An 18,033-nucleotide genomic window follows, 5' to 3' on the forward strand; every position below is an offset into this window, starting at 1 on the left:
CAGCAAAAAAAAAAGAGAAATGAACTGAAATGAGAAGGATCTCTCTTTTTTCAGCTTTGGTCTCCGGTTTTGTCAGAAAGTGGAAATAAATGTTGTGGCCAGCTTCATTTATGGGAGAAGTTTCAGTCGTGTGTTTTGTTCCTTAAGCAGAAATATTAACTGATACCATATAAACATACATTCAAGGTCGTTCACATCATTTGGGAGAATCTTTGTGGCTTTCAGTTCAAAACTCACTTCCGGTATATTAAATTCTAATTCTTCCAAGCATTAGCCTCGGCCCTGATTTTATTAGTAGCTCTATTGCAGCAGATGGAATCTGCCTAAATCGAGATGTTGTCTTTACATCTTGAGCTTGCAGTTATAGGTTTTGTCCACATGGTGGCAGCAGAAGGCAACATTTAAAACGATAGTTTCATCCATCTTCAACCTCTTATCCAGGCCGGGTCGCGGAGGCAACAGTCTCAGCAGTGATGTCCAGACTTCCCTCTCCCCGGCCACCTCCTCCAGCTCCTCCGGGGGGGGGGGGGCTCCCGAGCTGATCCCAACCAGCCGAGTCACGATATTCCCAGTCAACAGTCAACCTTATAGCAAAACAGGCGCTTATCTTCACATCCGGCAGGTCACCAGAACCAACATCAAATTCCTTCAGTGCTGTGTTTCGTGAAAGAAACAACATTCTCGCTTTTTAGCTGCTAAAGCCGAGTGGAAGAGTTATAAATGAATGCAACGTGAAAGTCTGCAAACAACCAGAGAAGATGTTCCGCCTCTGCAGAGTCAGTGATGAGACGCTTCACAGCGTCTTCAGGTGTGCATAAAGATAAAGATAAAGCAGATGCATCTGGGTAAATATTTAATTATCTAAACAATCAAAGGAATGAACTAATAACGATTACAGTCTTGTGTAGAGTATGTAACTCCAGCTAGTACTACCGGTAGGTCTTTGTACTTCTGATACTTGATGCATCATTTCTTAATGGTAAACCCCCCCCCCCCCCCCCCCCCCGAGTCGGGCCTTTATACCGGGGCATTGCTGCTCACCGTGTCTTTGTGGCCCTCCTGAGAGGATGGTGCACAAAGGCCCGTCTCGTGTCCCGTACGGGTCTGATTGTTGAACGGCCTGAACAGAAATGGTGAAACTGCAGCCCTGACAGGTGCGTTATTACAGCAGGTCACCATTCAGTCCAGCCATGGAAGAGATCAAAGAGAAGTGTAAGATGTCCTATGTCTGTGTTTCAGTCCCATAGAAGCAGAAGCATCACCCACAACATGATGCGCTCAGCTAGAAGACACAACCTCTTTATATAATAATAATAATAATAATAATATTTTACAGTTTAATTTAAAACATGAAGACATTTAAATTTGTGATCTGTTGTGTGATCTCTTTACTAAAGTGTGTCGCAGCGTTCTTGTAAAGTGGACCTTTTAGAATAGAAATAGAATAGAATAGAAAGCCTTTATTGTCATTGCATAGTGGATATACAACGAGATTAGGACTGCTGCTCCGCTTGGTGCTTAACATAAAATGCAGATAGTAGAACAAACAACCCGAACTGAAGGAGGGCTGTGATCCTGTGATGTGCGTGTCCCAAACAGGAAGCGCCACAATGTCTCTGTCCCTCCCTGCTCGTCCTTTGTCCTGTGCTTTTGGTACCTTGTTCTGTGCCCACTTTCCTTTTGTCCCTGCGTGAAATCTGAATAATGTCCTGTGGACCCATTTCACAGCCGACATCCTCGAGTGGGAGGGGGGGGGCACCAACGTCCAAGTCACACAGACACACAAACAAGGCCAGAGCCCACAAATGTGTGAGCGGCGCAGCTCCTCTCAACTCATAATGATGCTCATGCACACAACCACACACACACACACACACACCCTCTCTCCATCGTCTACCCACTTACAGACCCCCCCCACCCCCCTACCACTACCTCTTCCTTCCAAATCTCTCTCTCTCTCTCTCACACACACACACACAGCCTCATTCCTTATTACAGCAGAACGCTAAAACCCCTTTTTGCACACCAACATCTTCTGCCTTCCCTCAAACCCTTTTTGTTTCCTCTGACTCACACACCCAAGTGTGAAGTGCACACACACACACACACACACACGCACAGCACCCCCTTACACACATACACCTCCCAGTAATCTGGCTGGCCCGTGGCCTCCTCTCTCTCGCTCCACTGTTCTGTGTGATAGAATATCGATCGGTTTGCCTCGGCTCGGCATGAGGGTGGGGGGCTGTAGGACTAAAGGAAGATTGTGTGAGTGTGTGTGTGTGTGTGTTGGGGGGTGCTAGTGGTCAGACATGCTCCAAGGTTGTTACCACAGCAACAGCGTGATGGGTCAGAGGGTTGCCATGGTGCCTAGGTCACAGGGTCACAGGGAGGGTCCTGAAGGGCTCCTGTGTGTGTGTGCGTGAGAGAGAGAGAAGCAGGAGTGACAGAAGTGATGTCCAGCGATATCGGTTGTGTAAATAATAAATGGCGTCGTATGTAGTCTGTTTCTGTAGTGTAATAATAATAATAATAATAATAATATCACATCCTGTCCAGGAGAAGAGTCATCTGATGAGTTCATGTCTTTTGTGGTCTGATTTCATGATTCAGATTTTCTTTTTTTTTTTTTAACCATACAAATACAATTTTTGCTGAATTAAATCACACATCTTTGTTAAACTTGATTTCTTTTTATTGTTGGTCCTTTTCTCATTCTTCACCTCACACTCAGGTAGGACTCCATCTAAGTTAAAATGATGAGTTTCACTGTTTAAAATGCATTTATAATAATCTCAACTTTCTAGAAATTCCTCCCAATAAAATTGCTGGAATGGAGAATTTTGCTTTAAGTATCTTTATTTTGCTTCACACAGTTTTCAAACATTTTTTTTTATATATATATAAGTACATTTTAATAGTACACGTGGCGCAGCATTAAAAAAATAAATTATTGCATGAATGACATTTTTTATTACTTTGAAAAATTTCCCATAAAACTGAATCAAATATTTCAGTCCTGTTATTTTGCTCATCCGTAGCTCAGTCGATTTAAATATTGTAAACGTGAAAAAAGAAGTCAAAACTCAAAGAATTATGAGCTGAACTGAATCGTGGGGCTGATTTACAGGACCAACACAGACGCTGAAGAAAAGAAAGACTGCTATTGATGGAAATTAATTTTAAACCCCACAAACATTTAGAAAAAAAAAGTTGTATATTAATTGCGATCAATGATGAGCTCCATGTGTCACAGAGCAGCGACAGCAATAACGCAGCTAAAGCCCCCTCCTGTTCAAACAGAACAATCGTCCCTCTCTCGCTTTGATTTCGTCAAACCAGGTGGATGATATCTGGCAGTGGCTCTTCTTGCTTTGCTAAAGCGGTGATCTTTATCCTCGTCTTCCTCAGTAGAACGAACAGAAGGGCAAAAGCTAGAAGAGACACACAATGAAGAACAGCGGCGGCGTATCAGGAAGCGTTTCCAACGTGTTAAGGAAATCGCTTTATTTGTCTGGATTAAAGAGATGTGAAGTGAAGTGAGACTCTTACTTATGTGACACAGATAAGATCTCCAATATTTTAAAATCTCTCATCTTTTATTTAAAAACAAACAGCTGTGTCTCTCATCCCTCTGCCACACCGTGGAGGTGTCGACACCATCGTCTCCTCTCCTCCCTGTCGTGTAGCTGCCACTTTTTCAGAAATGCTCAATTCTGCAAAAAGGTAATGGAGGATGCTTCAGTGTTTAGAGGACTGAGAAATGTTTCCGGCCTGCTTTTAGGAATATAAACTCACATCCAGGCTTCACTTATCTGGTCAAAAGCACCTTTAGTGGCACAATTTCCTTTTTTAGGATTTTAAGCCAGTGGGCCAAATAGGATCTTAAAGTCACAAGGCGTCCGTGCAAAGCCAATCCCCCCCCCCCCCCCTACGACTGCAGGGTTATCAACAGTCTCTGTGCAGCCGGGACGACGTCTGTGTGGCGGATTTCAGAGCTACTGATCACGCTTGCTCTGTGTGGGCAGCAGAAAACTTCTTAAAAGGCAAATCCATTTCTAAACGGCACAAAGCAAACCCTCACCTAATATTGTTAGACACATAAATCCACGTCCTCGGATGAAAACAATCCCAGCGTACATTGTGACATCCAGGATAATGATCCTGTAACATAAGAAGAAAAATAAAATTCAAATGGATAATCTGAGGGTAGAATTTAATTTAAAGCAATTTGTCCTTCCATCTCATAATAAATAAAATAAAATAAAAACACACACACATGTGATGTCACAAAAAAAAATTTGAGAAAATGTTGTTCATCGTGGATGCGGCACACGATAAATCTGGGACTCCGTTTATTCCTCCTTCGGTTTTTAATGGGTTTATAAAAACAGAAAATACACCAAATGGTGGATGGAATTACTGGTCGGTCAGCTAATTTATCTATTGATTACAATAATTGATTAAATAAAGTACGTTAACAGACGTTTCCTGCTCTTTTTACGACCAAATGTTGCATTATTATTATTATTTTTTTTGTGTGTTTTGGCTCTTCAATGATTTGTCTACTGCCCAATAAATGAATGAAGTGAATTAATCTTAAAACTGAAATCAGGGCAATCACTGAATCCACTCACTTCAATACAGAAACCACCAAGAGGAGCGCGAAGCAGATCTTCAGGCGTCGGTTGAACACATCTTCCTCCAGCGTGTCGATGCTGCAGTTCGCCATCCTGTCCACAAGGCGTCGCTGACAGCCGTCCGGATTTAATTCTCCGAGCGAGGGCCTGCGTGAAACACAAGTAAACATGACCCTTGTCCTTTGATCTGAACTCCAGCGGGCAACATTTATTATTATTATTATTATCATCTTTTAATGGCCTGTTTTATGAACACACTATATAAGGGAACGGTCTCCCCGCAGGGCTGTGTTACGTCACGGCTGCCTGTCCTACCTCGGATCCGAACCCTCGACCACCTCCGGAACTCCTTCCTCTTCCTCGCTCTTTTCTTCCTGCGTCATCTGATCCTCTGGATTATAATCCATTCGTGTTCACTTTCTTTTGATGTCGATCTCTTTTCGACAGGAGGACGCGTCTTTCCTTTCGCTTCCTTATTCACGCAACACGTTAATGACGTCAGGTCTGCTCGCGTGAAAGGAGGAAGAGGAAGAGGAGGGCGGGAAGTTTTCACAGCTTCCACCTCCTCCCCGAGGAGGAGAACCTCAGTTTAAATGATTTGTTGTTTGTCTATAAACATCGAGTGAGACCTTTTATGTTACGTTTTAATCACAAATAGAGTTTGGCTGCATTCATTAATTGCTGATGAATGAGATTAGATCAGATAAATTTAGATCGGATTAGATTAGATCAGATTAGATTAGATATGTTTGGAGCAAGCCAATTTGAATAAAGCCTGGAACTAGACTAGAAAAGCTCTCAGAGAGCGCAGACCTCCACCAAGCAGCTCACTCCCCTCCTAATTGTATTCACACCGTTCACATGGTTGATCTGGATCAACACCAAACATTTTATAAATTGTTCTCGGTATTTTTATACACCAACCATGAAAAGTAAAAGTGAATCAGAGTCAATGTGTATTTTTAACTGCTTTTTGAATCCGTAAATGTTTTCAATGTTAAAAAATAATATTTTTTTCCTAACGTCATTCTGGATCCGATCTGGTTTTAAATTATGGTAACATAGAGGCCCCGCCCTCCGTGACTGCAGTGCAGGATCTCTTCTGGATCAACACCTAAATGTATTCATTTATTCCTGGAAAAGTTCCCAACATTTCCTGAAATATTCATTCAGATTCGTGGAGAACCTTTTGAGGTATCTTGCTAACGGACAAACAAACGGCGGCACAAATGGCGACGGTAGTAACAACACAAAATTCAGACATTATACATTCATATTCATTCATTCATTCATTCATTCAATCATCTTCTGGATCACAATCCTCTCGTCTGCAGCTGCTTTATCCTCCTTGGGGGGGGTCACGGGCCTGCAGGAGCCTATCCCAGAGTGGCTACGGGCGAGAGGCGGGGCACACCCAGGATGAGACGCCAGGTCACATAAAAGTAATGACTTCTGTCGACCACACTCAGAGGAAGTTAGTGTTCACCCACAGATCCCTCCAAAAACAGTCAACAGATTGTGAGGACATTTTGTGTCAGGGTGGATCTCCAGATGATTGGATTCAGGACTCCGGATCAATTACACACTTTCTTTCTTTAAAACGTTTTGGTAAGATAATAAATAATAAATATATAATCAATAATATTAAAATATCCAAGCAGGGACAACCGGAGTCGTATCTGATTCAAAGAATAGATAGATAGATAGATAGATAGATAGATAGATAGATAGATAGATAGATAGATACATATGTAGATAGATAGATAGATAGATAGATAGATAGATAGATAGATAGATAGATAGATAGATAGATAGATAGATAGATAGATAGATAGTTAGGTGATAGATAGATAGATAGATAGATAGATAGATAGATAGATAGATAGATAGATAGATAGATAGAAGATGGATAGATGGATAGATGGATAGATAGATAGATAGATAGATAGAAGATGGATAGATGGATAGATGGATAGATAGATAGATAGATAGATAGATAGATAGATAGATAGATAGATAGATAGATAGATGGATAGATGGATAGATAGATAGATAGATAGATAGATAGATAGATAGATGGATAGATGGATAGATAGATAGATAGATAGATAGATAGATAGATAGATAGATAGATAGATAGATAGATAGATAGATAGATAGGTGATAGATAGATAGATAGATAGATAGATAGATAGATAGATAGATAGATAGATAGATAGATAGATAGATAGATAGATAGATAGATAGATAGATAGATAGATAGATAGATAGATAGATAGATAGATAGATAGATAGATAGATAGATAGATAGATAGATAGATAGATAGATAGATAGATAGATAGATAGATAGATAGATAGATAGATAGATAGATAGATAGATAGATAGTTAGGTGATAGATAGATAGATAGATAGATAGATAGATAGATAGATAGATAGATAGATAGATAGTTAGGTGATAGATAGATAGATAGATAGATAGATAGATAGATAGATAGATAGATAGATAGATAGATAGATAGATAGATAGAGATGGAGATAGATAGATAGATAGATAGATAGATAGATAGATAGATAGATAGATAGATAGATAGATAGATAGATAGATAGATAGATAGATAGATAGATAGATAGATAGATAGATAGATAGATAGATAGTTTAAAACCCACAGTTGCTGTTAAATAAATGTTTATAATGAGGTCAGCGATGTTAAAATACTACAACCGTAACTACGGAAACCATCCTGCATCCGGCCGTTTGGAGAGCTCGGCGGGACGACAGCAGACGTGCTGATAAACCCCGTTTTCCTCCTCTTCCTCGCTCCTTTACTGACGTTTTCTTCCTCGTCTGTCGTCTTTATGACTCGAGTATAACTTTTATTGGACGGGAGAGAAATCACTCTCCCAGATGCTGAAACACCGTCTGCCATGAGCTGAGCCTCATCACCTGCTGCTGCTCCACACACACACACACACACACCCCTCCCCTTTCTCATTGCAGCCTAAACTCAGTTGTCATGGAAACAGCTGGGATGCCGAGTGCTGGAGAGGTAATGGGTGTGTGAGAGTGAGAGGGTATAGAAAAAAATCTTCTGAAGGACACGTAGATTAAAAGTGAGTGTGTTTTATTGACCCTGCCTCTGAATGCCTACCTGCCCTCACACACGCACACACACACACACGCACACACACGCACACACACACACACGCACACACACACACACACAGACGTCCATTAAACTTCATTCTGAATATTCTCCACTCTCTCTCGCTCTTCTTCTCTTCCCCATCCTCCTCCTTTCTCCTGAGTTGTCTCCTCTTCTTCTCACATTGTAATCAGATTATTTCTGTGGATCCCGACCGTCGGCGCCACCCGGAGGGACGGGGGGACGGGGGGGACGGGGGGGACGGGGGGGACGGGCGCCATGAATCCGGCTGCGTTCATGTCCCACTTGCTCTAAAGCCAGATGGGCTGGAGCTGCCCTTTATTCCCGAGGACGGCGCACGTGCCGAGGACACCGGGGCCTCACGGCGTTTAATTCAGGCTTCAGACCCCCCCCCCGTGACCGACACCATCACCCACCTCCCTCCTTCCCCACTCACTCCCTTCCTGGCCCCTTCTATTCTACTTCACTCTATTATCTTGTCTTCAATGACACTCCTTCCTGTCTGGTCCTGCTCTCCGCTGCTCTGGTTTTTGTCGTTATTCTGACCGGATCTTTCTGTCCTTCTTCTGAACATTTCTCTGCTCTGCTGCCTCCGACAGGCTTTCTGTTCTGACATGACCCACTCAAATGGATTTTGCAGATCATTAGTAAACTTTGTTACTCCAGTCTCGTGAGTTTTACCCCATAAACTAAAATAACGCCACCAGACTGGACTGGACAACACCACCGTGTGTACGCTTCTGTGTTCAATGCCATGGGACAGGTTCCATCCCCTGGTGACCCTGCAAGTCATGGCTCTCTTCGTTCTGTCCTCCAGAGCAGGCCTGGAGGACAGAACCAGGCCTGGAGGACAGAACCAAGCCTGGAGGACAGAAGCAGGTCTGGAGGACAGAAGCAGGCCTGGAGGACAGAAGCAGCCCTGGAAGACAGAAGCAGGCCTGGAGGACAGAATCAGGCCTGGAAGACAGAAGCAGGCCTGGAGGACAGAAGCAGGTCTGGAGGACAGAAGCAGGCCTGGAGGACAGAAGCAGGGCTGGAGGACAGAAGCAGGTCTGGAGGACAGAAGCAGGGCTGGAGGACAGAAGCAGGCCTGGAGGACAGAAGCAGGGCTGGAGGACAGAAGCAGGCCTGGAGGACAGAAGCAGGGCTGGAGGACAGAACCAGCCCTGGAGGACAGAAGCAGGGCTGGAGGACAGAAGCAGGCCTGTAGGACAGAAGCAGGCCTGGAGGACAGAAGCAGGTCTGGAGGACAGAAGCAGGCCTGGAGGACAGAAGCAGGGCTGGAGGACAGAAGCAGGTCTGGAGGACAGAAGCAGGCCTGGAGGACAGAAGCAGGGCTGGAGGACAGAAGCAGGTCTGGAGGACAGAAGCAGGGCTGGAGGACAGAAGCAGGGCTGGAGGACAGAAGCAGGCCTGGAGGACAGAAGCAGGGCTGGAGGACAGAAGCAGGGCTGGAGGACAGAACCAGCCCTGGAGGACAGAAGCAGGGCTGGAGGACAGAAGCAGGCCTGTAGGACAGAAGCAGGCCTGGAGGACAGAAGCAGGCCTGGAGGACAGAAGCAGGGCTGGAGGACAGAACCAGGCCCTAATTGTTTCTGAATCTGCTCAGTATTTATTCGGGATTAATCGGGTTAACGTGGAAATAATGAGGTTGCCGGTCTCGAGGCGGCGTTGGGGGGGGGGGGGGGGGGGCATAGATCGATGAACACGCGGAGTTAATTATGAGAAATCAATTAAAAGGAGGGAGAGAGAAACACCCTGCCAGGGGGGGGGGGGGGGGGGGGTGATGTCTTCTCTCTTTCTCTTGGGTTTCTGTCGTTTTTAGGATTCTGAGTTTTATTCCTCTGTCTCTCCAGAACCCGCACGTGCACGTGCGTGCTCACACTTGACAATAATTGCCACCCCCCGAAATATGTTTGCTTTTCGTCTGCAAGTTAATGAATGGAAATCCAGGCGTACACACACACACGCACACGCACACGCACACGCACACGCACACACACTGGTTAATGGGATTTCACCCTCGTCTTGACTCGGAGGTTAAACACACTTCGGTCCAAAATCTGCGGCTGCATCCCGCGTGCATGGAGACACGCACGCGCCCCACATCAACCTAATTCTCGATCAATAAAATTGCGCCTGCTATAATAATTGACGCGTCCGTTTGACCACACTAATTTAGCGCAGCATCGATCGTTTCCATTTCTAAATCACGTTATGGTTAATTTTAATCTTTCATTTTCTTACGTTGTAGATTTTAATTCCGCAAAACGTCGCTTTACTGAAAGCGTGACGCAAAATCGGCTGCTTGAACTCTGCACGTCATTTCACAGCATTTTGTTACGTCACGATTTTACCCGAATCTGGTAATAAAGGAAGAAACATGCTGCCGAATTTCTTTGCGCTTTTATTTATTTGATAAAGACTGAATTAATGCAGATCGGAAGCTGAGATATTAGCGCGCACTTTGCGTCCTAAATCTTTAGACAGATTCGTCGCGCCTTTGTTCCTCTAAAGGGTTATTATTCGCACCTTGTATTTTTTTTATATCGTTTTCTAAAAAAGACAAAGTATCCTATTCATTTTTGTTTTTGTTCTAAACATTTAAACAAGGTTGTTTTTGTTAAATTTAAACCAAACGCAAGAAGCGCCGATTCTAGGGCAATTTCAATGTTTTGTTTTATATGCAAATAAACCAGTCAAAATAAGTTAATTTCATTCTATAATTTCTTACAATAATTGTCACCTAATAATAATCTTCAGATATTACTTATTTATATTTAGTCCGTTTTATCAAAATGTCAATTTATGCATGAAATGTAAATTACCTGCTGCCAAGAGGCTGGAAGAATTGAAGTTTGCTTAATTATCACTGAACGTTTCAGAAAAAGAACGTTTCATTAAAAGCGCAAAATAGATCACTAACGGAATTACGTTCCTGCATCAATTATTCAAATGATCAAATATTTAATTGCGAAAAAACGCGATTAGGAAGATTTTAGGCCTTTAACTTTTGCATCTAATGATATCTAAACATTTAAATAAATGTTTAAATGTTAGAATTGATTTATTAGATTAAAGATAATTTATTTAAATAATGTTAAATCAAAATGAATTTCATTTCCGGATGAAGATACGGACTAAAGATTGGCCTCGAAAATTCGTTGTGTTTCACATTTACAAGCCCGTCCAGATGTTTATTTTTCATCTGATCGATTTTCCATCTGAAGCTTAACGGTTTCACTTTCATTTGGATTCATGAATATGAACCATTTCGTCATGAACCATAGAAACATGAGTCTTGGCCGAATAAATTCTGCTGCCTTGTTTGGGTTTTTTTTTTGTAAACAAATTATTTACAAATCCTTACATGTTTTTGTCTTGTACTACAAATCTTAATCAATACACTTGAGACGCAAACACTTAAATCAGTCTCATTCTGCAGGAATACTTGAAAACGTATTTTGTCCTTCGTGCTGTTTGACAAAACCTCATCATGCAGACGTTATTTCATTACTTTATATGGTGGCTGCTCGGTTTTATTACAGACTCTATTGGCTTTTTCATCAATTCCTGGTGATCCTTGGGGGCCCTCCAGTCCTCCAGACCTTTGGGTCAAAGGTCAGCTGGCCATTCAGCCATTAACCCATCAGCACCCATGCAGGAAGCAGCAGGGAGACAGTCACCGTTGGACCCAATAAGAGCTCTGTATCAAATGTTAGAAGCAGGATTAGTTTTCAATCTCTATTAATTACTCTGTATTAAATACACTGTATCCCTCCACCAGATGGTGTGGTTGCTAGGCGACACATGCAGTAAGGTGACGCACATGAATAACCTATTTGGATTAGCCAGGTAAACCCAATAAACAGATCAATTTTCAATTAGACGCACCAAACTATTTCATCTATTCCTCTGTCATCAAAAAAACTACACAAAGCGTGTGAAAGACAGAAATCATGCAGATAAACTAGCAGTGGTTTTCATTTAGGTTGCAAAAATGTCTTCATTGATCAGATGACCTTGGATCACTTCAACAAATCTTATTCAGCATCTGCTTGCAATAATTTAAGTGGCGCATTAATTTGCAGGTGTGCAGAACTGCGCTATACTTTATCTTTCCATTAGCTTGTGACTGTAAGAGCAGAGCTAATAACCCGAATTATTATACACAATACACAGATGGAACTGTTTAAATGCGACGCATTGTTCCAGAATTTTTATCATTAAACAATTTATTTATTTTGCCACGTTTGCCTTTTTTCAATTTAGATTGTTTGCTGCATGTCATCCTCAGTTAATCTATCTCACTTCCTACACTATAAATGTTATAAAGCAGATCTTTAACAACCAATCATCGACATTATTGGACGAGATTTATGTCGTCGTCAAAATGCTGCGACGGCAAACTCGTGCAAGCTAAGCTCAAATTGTGGGCTAATAAATAATATTTCCTCCATCGCTCGGTGGAAAATAAGTATCAGGAGTGTCCAGTGGCTGATAAGGAGGAAAAGCCCCTCACTTATACCCCTGTGCTTACCCCCTGTGGTTCCCTGTCATCTCTCTGTGGCTCAGTAGTCTAAAATGAATTAAGTTCAAATTAACTGATAATATCAAGGAGCATATTTTCACTTTCAACGTTTTACAGTGCAGGAAACAGCCCAAGTCAAATTCAGCCTCTTTTCCCTCTGACTCTGACCTAGCTTCCAGCTAGCATCTGATTTATAACCCATAATTCCCGTTGCATGTATTGATGTCTGTGTAAACCTCGCAAACAGTCCGCTTTTGACTGGTGCTCAATAAATAGTGTAAATGAAGCGTGGGAGGTCAGCGGAACAGTAACTTCCTTCGGATTGATTTCCAATCATCTGGTCATCGCCTGTCTGATCCGCGGGAGGCAGGCCATGGGGAATTGTCGGCTCGCCGGTTGTTGCCGTGGTGACTGGTGTGTACATGATTCCAGTTAATGAGGCATCAACCCAAAATAAGGAAGAAGACAGGAAGAGATGAGCGTTCATCAGAAAGACTAAAGGCAGCATTTACCGAAGGACGACCCCGGCCTGAGGAATAGAACAGGTAAGTCCTGGTTCTATGGACGCAGTGAACACGCACACACGCACACACACACACACACACTAATTGATGTTTTGTCAGCCTGCTCATCGTCCAGCTGGTTAGGAGGCAAGCAGGCGTTTGCGCCCCTCAGGTCAAAGGTCGGCTTCATCCCAGACGCCTGACCTCATCCACCAGAGGCTGACCTCTGCAGCCGGGATCGCGCGTGTTTGGGATGGAAAGAACGAGCCGCGTGTCGTTGCTACGGAATACAAAGATGGCCGAATGTTTGAGGAGCAGACTGAAGGTGGAAGGTTCGAGGAATTTAACCTCCGACGAGGATAAAGTTGTGCGATTACCGGTAATTAATATAAGTTCCTTCTAACTGTCTATCTCCTATCTGTGGGGGGAGCCTCAGTTTTTCACGTGATATTTAATGTTATTAATTCCATTTGTTAATTTGTATCTTTTTTTTGATAGAATCTTTGTTTGACGTTTTGTGCTTTATAACATTTTTATTCCAAACTGGGCCACAGAAGACGAGCGAGTCCATTTAAAGTGGCTCAAATGAGAAAAGGAGAGCACTGAGAGACGACGCGACAGGAAGTGAGAAAAGAGCCCAGACTCTGTATGAGTCTTCCTCAGTTCATCCTTCTCTTCTAACACTTCTCCTCTCTCCTTTCTGCTCTGTTCCTCATCTGTCCATTCATCTGTCCCCACGCTTTTTTGGGGGCAAATTATAACCTAACTTTGACTTGTGACCCTTGTCTCTCTCTCTCTCTCTTTCTGTCTCTCTCTCTCACACACACACACACACACACACACACTGCATCTCTACAGGAATCAGACATGTTTGACTGTTCAGGAGGTTTTTTTCATGGAAATCTTAAAATCAATGTAATCATTTATTTGTATCACTTAGTAGTTTAGGTTAGTTAATTAGTCGAAGTTAGCCCAGTAGACGAGTTTCATGCCCTGTCGTCTGCAGAGCGCTGCGGTTGGCTGCAGGGAACTCCAGTGAAAAACGAGGAAATATACAACGTCCTTTGTGTAATCTGATTTAGATGTACTTTATTATCTCCGTTACTCTGTTATGTTTTTTCGTGCCAAAATGCAGAAACAGAAATAATAAAGGTTTAAAGTGAATTCAAATGTGTGACATCATAAACTCGAGTAGCAACCAATGAGGTTTCTTCCATTATTCACGGTGAGAGTGAGGTGTTTTTTGGTCTTATTTTACCTCCGTAAATTATTGAAATTATTGAAATTATTGGGGGGGGGGTTCCATTCATTGAAGGACTGTTGCACATTTAAATCAGCATTTATTGATTATTTATTGCCCTTCTTGCAGCTATTTTATTGCATTGTTCAAATGACTGTCAGTTTTATGCGCTGCTGTAATAATTCCACAAATGTGATTTTAAATGTTTTCTCATTATCGTGCTGCATTCCGCTTCAATGTATGGAGTCAAAAGCCATTCTGTGTGCTCGCCCCTTCCTTTTGGATGAACGGGGTAATCTCCCCATGAAACCGTAAGGAGTTAAGGTCGAGCTTTTTATTCATCCATTCATCCAGCAGTTTCCTCTCCGTGCTTTTGTGTACGCAGCAAATTAAACCCAATCAAAGGACGGCGCCTGCAAGCGGCCTCCACCCCCGTCTCCCTCTGGGTCCTCACACACCAATCTCGTCATCCCAGCGGTTCAAAGATGAAGGTGAATGGCAGGGAGGAGGAGGAGGAGGAGATGGGGATGCGGGATGAAAGCAGGGAGGAAACACGCCTGGCCGAGCAGTCGGGTTTTCATCCCTCCCGCTCACCCCTCCTCTCCTCAAGCCAAAAAACATTCTTCTCCTTCTTCCAGTACACCCCTTAATCCCTCTCTACTCTACTGCATATGTTTCCTAATCCGGAGTTTGTGGGAGGCCCAAGACCCCCTCCTCCCACCTGCTCCTCCTTTTGCTTGGTGGCTGTAACGTTGTAACCTGCCTCCTTGCTCCAGCTCTCTCGCTGCAGGAACTCGACATCTCGTTTTCCTGTTGTCTGATTTCTGGAGTCATTTTACCTCCTTTTTGTTCCTTCTTTTGTTTTCTTTTTTCAGGTTCACTGATATGCTGTTTATTTGGTGTCTTTCCTCTTTAATCTTCTTTCGGGTTAGATGGAATGATGAACATGCACTGCTCTTCTGCTTCCTCTGGCGCTCATTCATTCATTTCATCCTGCTAGCTGTCTTATTTTCTCTCAGGTGATTTCGCTCTCTCTTTTCTCCCTGAGCTACTATTATAACGCGCGCACACACACACACACACACACACACATGCTTTTTGTCCTGCTTCCTCTCTTTCTTTACCCAATTACTGAACGGTATTCCTGCAGCCTTTTGTTGAGTCTTCTATAGGCACATGCCAAGTCAAGTAGTTTCAGAGCGCTTCCAATGGAATTAACCCCAAGAATAATCTCCTTTTTGCGCCCCCCCCCCCCCCTCAAAAATGTAGAAAATGACTGAGGAAAAAAGGATAGAAAATATCAAATGAACGAGCTCCTTTTGACACAGACTTAGCCGGTAGTTCCACACCAGAGGATCACGAGAATACGAAAAGATCAGAGAGCCGGCGTGTTCTAGTAGAGCCGCCAAAGAGCCGGGATATGAATTGTGGCTAAAAGCAGCGATGTAGCGCAGCATAAAGACGCCTCAACTCAGCTTAGCCGCCTTCTTATGAGGAGAATAGAGACGACTCTCCCTTCCGAGCCGACAGAAGTGTGCATTTCACTGTGTAATCGTGGCGTGCCGAACGGTGAGAGGGAAATGCAAAACATTTCTTTCATTTGAAAGCTTTAAATTGGATTTACTAGTGATGAGCTGCTTCAAATGATGGGAAACAAGGCCTCTTCATTCTCTGAGGCAATTATCTGGGAGGCATCCCAAACCTCCTGCACACATCAGGACCATCTAATCTCCTTCAGGCACGTTCGGCATTTTAGCTCAAATCTGAAGGATCACTTCAGAACTTTCTGAACGAGGTCACTAGTATAAATAACCATTGAGAGCCTTTAGCTAGCTACCATGCTACTGCTGACAGATGTTAAACAGCAGCATCCTGATCATCCACACTGAGGTTTTCTCACTGTAAAGTATAGGTCGATCGCCACGGCAACTCCACCAGACTCCGTCAGTCTCCTTCGCACGCCTCCTTGTGCACAGATCGTGTGAGGCGTGGCCTTCATCGAAGAATCTTAATTAGATCCTGCAATGCTTGATACGGCACTATTGGTGCATGTTTAAGATTAAAAAAAAAAAAAAAAAGATAATCTGTTGAGATTCTCCAGGAGATTCTCACAAGTATTGTGAGCTCGGCCTCCTTGTGAACTTAAACCTTAAAGCTATTGGTGAGGAGGAGGAGGTCAAGGGTCAAGCAGCCGTGTCTGCACAGGAATAAAAGGATCGGGTTGGACAAGAACTTATAGTTTGCGCTCTCAACATTTTTTCAATTCTTCCATTCTTCCATTCTCATCCACACGTGTCTGTATGAACACACACACACACACACACACACACACACACACACACACACACACACACTACACAGGCCTCTAACCATTGTATATCCTCCAGGAAGTAAATGCATGTGTACACGTGTGTTCATCGTTACATACACATATATATATCCGCGTGTGTGAGTGTGTGCCAGTGCCAAGTGTCGTATCGATAGGTTAATAGCTGCGGTGTCAGATTCAGTAACTCTCTGATTAGTTGACAGTTCACTAATCCCCACACCATCCTGAGTTATTGGCCCGCGCCATTGATTTCCAGCTGCAAGCCAAGCCAGAAGGAACTCAGGGGTCGTAAGAGAGCCTGCTGCTATTGATTGGCCCCAGATCAACCCCACACACACACACACACACACATGGCATGCAGACTTACCGGTCTTTCTCCACCCTCCGCCTCCATCCCGTTGGTTGTAGTCGTGTCATCGCCGTCAGTCAATTTTTGTTCCGAGTGAAATATTTGTATTGACAGATTTTTACGAGTTGTTTGAGACATCTAACAAACAGCTTCTGTAGCTGCGCTGCCCCCGCTGTCGATATTTAATGTGTCTATATTTTAGTGCGATGCTCAAACGCAAAGAAAAAGCCTCCTGTGGTCTCCCTGTAGAACATCTGTAGCTTTCCTACAGCTCCTTTAGATGATGAGGTGAATCACAAGGGAAGAATATCTGGTCATTATTAGACAATATCGCCCAAATAATAAAAACCTACATGATTTAAATGTTTTAATAAATATAAAAAAATCAGACTTTCTGATCTGCAAAAACCATAAAACAAACTTTAAAGCTTATTGTGTTGCACACTTATCAGAGGCAAGCGCTTCTTACCCTGCTCAGCTAACCCCCCCCCCCCCCCCCCCATAGCCCCTTCCTGCAGGGTAAGGGACCGCCACCAGAAGAACCCACCACCCACAAAGCAGGCTTTAAAAGTCTGCCACGTGTGTGTGTGTGTGTGTGTGTGTGGGGGGGGGGGTGTTAAACATTTTCCTTCCATCTTAATTGTTTTGACTTGTGCCATCGGCATCCCGATTAGGACCCATTGATTTCCCACTGCTAAGTGCATTGATTTCTGCATTTCTCATTGATCCAGCTTCTAAATCTACCCACACACACACACACACACACACACACACACACACTATCCGTGTCTGTGTGCCTGTTTCTCTCCACGAGCGCCACGCAGGTCGGGCATGAACTCGAGCATGTGTGTGTGTGTGTGTGTGTGTGCTGCATCACAAGATACACACATACTTGAACAATAACATTTTAAAAAGAATGTTATGGTTAGTAGATTTTTTTTGTGCTAAATTTTTAAATATTCTAAATTAATTTAAAATTCTGAGGTTTTACAATAAATTTTAAATGCTGCTGTCAAAATGACTAATAACAGCAAATGTAGTATTTGAGGCTCTGTGTCAATAAATGCAACCGACAATGTGCAGCTACCCCTCTCTCTCTCTCTCTCTCTCTCTTGCACACACACACACACACACTGGTCTTCCCTCTTGATCATATTCCATGGTGAAGCTTGCGTTCCAGGAGAGCTTGGCCTGATCCTCTCAGTGTTTCACACACACACACATACACACACACACACAAACACACACACACACACACACACACACACACTCACA

Source organism: Brachionichthys hirsutus, chromosome 13, assembly GCF_040956055.1.
Source record: "Brachionichthys hirsutus isolate HB-005 chromosome 13, CSIRO-AGI_Bhir_v1, whole genome shotgun sequence".
NCBI lineage: Eukaryota > Metazoa > Chordata > Actinopteri > Lophiiformes > Brachionichthyidae > Brachionichthys > Brachionichthys hirsutus.